Genomic DNA, 4,485 nt, shown 5'->3' with positions numbered 1-4,485 from the left:
GGATTTCTGAGGATTTCCGTATGCATGGCCACTCCTGCTGAGCTGTGTCTTGACTCCCGGAATTCACGTCTTCATTGAGCACGACCTCACCGAGCACCTCCAGGGTACCGTGCACAATCATGAGGCGGGGACAGAGCGGGCAGCTGCACACACCAGGCCTTGACCTTGACCTTCTGGGTCAGCAAGGGGAGGGAAAACAGACATGAGCAAAGTTCCTTCCGAAGGCGTGGAGCCCTGTGAAGAAAGTAAGAGGGGGTGACGAGGAAGGAGGACGTGCCAAGAGGGACAGTCACAGAAGACTTCTCTGAGAGGCGACATTGGAACTGAGACACGAAAGGTCCAAAGAAGAAGATGTCCCAAACCCTGGGAACAGAGAAGCCCGGGAAGAGGCACCGCCAGGGCAGGACCTGAATTCAGAAGGAAACCGGACATGTAGAAGCTCTGAGAAATGGCCAGGGCAGATTCACAAGAGTGGCCGAGAGGAGAAGGATGGGTCCAATATTCAGTAAGTGTCAGAATCAAGTAAGGCAACGAGATAAGGGAAGGAAACACATCACGGGTAGATATGGACCCTTGTAAAACAGAAAGACACAGACAGGAGCAGAAGAGGTGTGAGGAAGGAGCACAGAAAGATGAGACAGGCCAGGGCAGATCCTGTGTGGGTACCAATGGTAGGAAGACAGGAAGAGATGGGCAGAGCCGTATTACATGTGGGTATGAATGACAGAAAGACAGTAAGCTATGGGCAGAGGCAGATCATGTGTGGGTATGAATGTCAGGCGGGCAGTAAGAGATGGGAGAGGGCAGCTCATGTATGGGTCTGAATGTCAAGAATACAGTAAGAAATGGACAGGGTCAAAACATGTCTGGCTATGAATGTTCAGGAAGTCAGTAAAAGATGGACAGAGGCAGACCATGTCGGGGTATGAATGTCAGGCAGACAGCAGGGAATGAACAGAGGCATATCATGTGTAAGGATGAATGTCAGGAAGACAGTAAAAGACGGGCAAAGGAAAATCATCTGTGGGGTATATGCCAAGACGACAGGAAGAGATGAGCAGAGGATGATCTTGTGTAAGTATGAATGGCAGGAAGACAGCAAAAGATGGATAGAGGCACACCGTGTGTGGGTATGAATGTCAGGAAGGCAGTAAGAGAAGAACAGCCTCAAAGCATGTGTTGCTATGAATGTCAGAAAGGCAGTAATAGATGGGTAGAGGCAGAGCATGTGTGGGGATGAATGTAAAGAAGGCAGTAAGAGATGGGCAGAGCAGATAATGTGTTGTTGTGAGTATCAGGAAGACAGTAAGATATGGGCAGATGCAGATTTCGGGTGGGTATCAGTGAAAATAAGACAGTAAACAAAGGGCAGAGGCAGATCATGTGTGTGTGTGAATGTCAGAAAGACAGTAAGTGATGGGAACAGCAGATCATATGTGAGTGTATATGTCAGGAAGACAGTAAGAGATGGGTGGAGGCAGATTATGTGTGGTATGAAATTTAGGAAGCGGTAAGCGATGGGTGGAGGCAGATCATGTGTGGTGTCAATATCAGGAGGACAGGAAGAGATGGATAGAGCAGATCGTGTGTGGTCTGAATGTCAGGAAGACAGTAAGAGATGGGCAGAGCAGATCATGGGTGGGTTTGAAAGTCAGGAAAACAGTAAGACACGGAGAGTGGCAAATCATCTTTTGGTGTAAATGTCAGGAAGACACTGAAGATGAAGGGGCAGATAATTTGTCATATTAATGCCAGGAAGTCAGTAAGAGATGGTAAAGGCAGATCTTGCGTGGTGTGAGGCCGACAGTAAAAGATGGGCTGAGTGAGATCATGTGCAGTATGAAAGGAAGAAAGGAAGTGATGGAAGAGCAGATCATGTGTGGGCATGAATGTCAGGAAGACAGGGAGAGATGGACAGAGACAGATTATGTGAGGTCTGAATGTCAGGAAGACAATAAGAGATGGGCAGATCAGGTCATATGTGACTATGAACATCAGGAAGACAGGAAGAGATGGGTAGAGGCAGATCATGTTTGGGGTGAATGTCCAGAAGTCAGTAAGAGATGTGCAAAAAAGGTCATGTGTGGTACAAATGTCAGGACCATAATAAAAGATGGGCAGAGGCAGATCATGCTTGGGTATGAATGTGAGAACAGTAAGAGATACAAAGAGGCACGCCATGTGTGGGTGTCAAAGTCAGGAAGTAAGTAATCGGTGGGTAGAGGAGACCATGTGTGAGTATTTATGTCAGGAAGATAATAAGATATGGCAGAGGTAGATCCTGTGTGGCTGTGAATGTCAGGAAGACAGTAAGAGACAGGCAGAGGGAAATCATGTGTGGGTATGAATGCTAGAAAGACAGTAAAGAAAGAGGCAAATCATGTGTGGGGAGGAATGTCAGGCAGACAGTAAAAGATGGGGAAAGGTAGATCATATGTGAGGATACATGTCAGGAAGACATGAAGAGACAGGCAGAAGCTGATTATGTGTAGGTATGAATGCACAAACACAGTAAGAGATGGGCAGAGGCAGATCATGTGTGTGTATGAATGCCAGGAAGAAAGAGATGGGCAGGGACAGCTACGTTGGGCATCAATGTCAGGATGCCAGCAAGAGATGGGCAGAGGCAGATCATGTGTGGGTGTGAGTGTCACGAAGACAGTAAGAGATGGGCAGAGGCAGATCGTGTGTGGGTGTGAGTGTCACGAAGACAGTAAGAGATGGGCAGAGGCAGATCATGTGTAGGTGTGAGTGTCAGGAAGACAAGAAGAGAGGGATAAAACATCATGTGTGCGTATGAATGTCAGAAAGAAGGTAAGTGATGGGCGGAGGTAGATCATGTTTGGATGTGAATTTCAGGGAGACAGTAGGAGATGGGCGGAATCATATCACGTGTGGGTATAAATATGAGGAAGTCAGTAAGTGATGGAAAGAGGCAGGACATGTGTGGGTATGAATGTCAGGAAGACGGTAAAAGTGTCCCATCATGTGTGGATATGGACCTCAGCAAGAATGAATGTGATGAGCAAAGCCAGGTCGTGTGGATAGGGATCTCATGAAGACAGGAAATGATGGGCAGAGACAGAGCACGTATGGGTACGTAACATGGGAAAGTAGTAACTGATAGGAAATAGCAGATCGCGTGTGTGGGTGTGAGGCTCCGGAAGGCAGCTGTAAATGGGCAGAACCAGGTCATGTGTGGGTATGGGGCTCAGAAAGACAGAAGGAGATGGGCACAGTCAGATCATGTGTGGGTATGGAGCACAGGAATCCACTAACTGATGATAGGAAATGGCAGAACATGTGTGGATATGGAACACAGACAGACAGAGATGGGCAGATCCAGATCATATGTGGTATGAATGTGAGGAGGGCAGTAAGAGATGGGTAGAGCAGACGATGTGTGGGTATGGATCACTGAAAGTGACTAACTGCTGGACAGTTACAGAACATATGCGGATTGGAACACAGAAATAAATCAAAAGATGAGTATATCCAGGACGTGTGTCAGTAGGGATCTCAAGAAGACAGAAGGAGACGGGCAGAGGCAGATCATGTGTGGGCACGGAACACAGGAAGATCGTAAGAAATAGGGGGGCAGCACGGGGTCATCGTAGTGGAGTTGCAGCAGCTGCGAGTGCAGGAGGTGGACTCCCTGGTGAAGAGTCTGGGGAGAGAGACCATCTGGAAGCTGCAGGGCCTCGTGTTCTGGTGCACCACCAGCTGTTGTGCACATGCAGCAGGTGCACCGGTGCATCGAATGCTGCCATGGGCCTCTGGCTCAAGCCCAGGCCTTGGGGACCAGCTAGCTGGAGAAGTTCCAGGACCGCCTGACTGGGTACACCATCACCATGCATTGCAATGACAAAGCCAAAGACTCAACAGATGCAGGGGGTAAGGAGCTGCAGGTGAAGCAGCCACTGGACGGTTGTGTGACCAAGGGTGTCGATGGCCACACGCACCTCATCCAGACCATGAGCAAGCCAAGGAAGGTGTCTCTCTTATCGACTGGGAAATAAAAGTCTTTGTCAGTGGCCATTGGGGCTATCAGGGCAAAAACATATTTTTTAAAAGGAATGGGAAGTTTAGTCTTTTAAGCCAGGTTAATGAATGAAGACATTGAGGATGATACCAAGTGTAAGGCGTATGCCACTGGCCTCTGGAACCCGGTTTAGTCCTAAAAAGCGAAACAGAAAAAAAAATGGTGCTAAAATTTGGGTCAGAGATATTACAGGAGAATGTTTTTAAGCCAATATTTTCTGTAGCCAGGGCTTGTCCTGGCAGTGGGGAGCTCCCTTGTCACAAGCCAGAGCCCTCCGAAGGACCAGATTTTTCTTTCTCCACAGGGCCCACCAGGCTGGCAGGGCAAATTCGACGGAGTTTGAGAAGAGCTGTTTTTGTTCGTTGCCAACCTCCTGTTTCCCAGAAGCATCACCACACTGTTTTCCAGAAGCTGGGCAACAAAATCCATGAGGTCACTAACTT

The 4,485-nt window shown here is 48.3% G+C and overlaps 1 pseudogene; it reads left to right on the top strand.

Annotated features, from left to right (window-relative positions):
- Positions 1 to 202: 202 nt before the first annotated feature.
- Positions 203 to 4,019, top strand: LOC105705491 (protein FAM136A-like; annotated as a pseudogene).
- The last annotated feature ends 466 nt before the right edge of the window (positions 4,020 to 4,485 follow it).

This window comes from Aotus nancymaae, unplaced genomic scaffold (genome assembly GCF_030222135.1).
Source record: "Aotus nancymaae isolate 86718 unplaced genomic scaffold, 86718_ANA_hifiasm-v0.15.2.pri h1tg000058l, whole genome shotgun sequence".
NCBI classification, from domain to species: domain Eukaryota; kingdom Metazoa; phylum Chordata; class Mammalia; order Primates; family Aotidae; genus Aotus; species Aotus nancymaae.
This window is presented reverse-complemented; position numbering and strand designations above follow the sequence as displayed.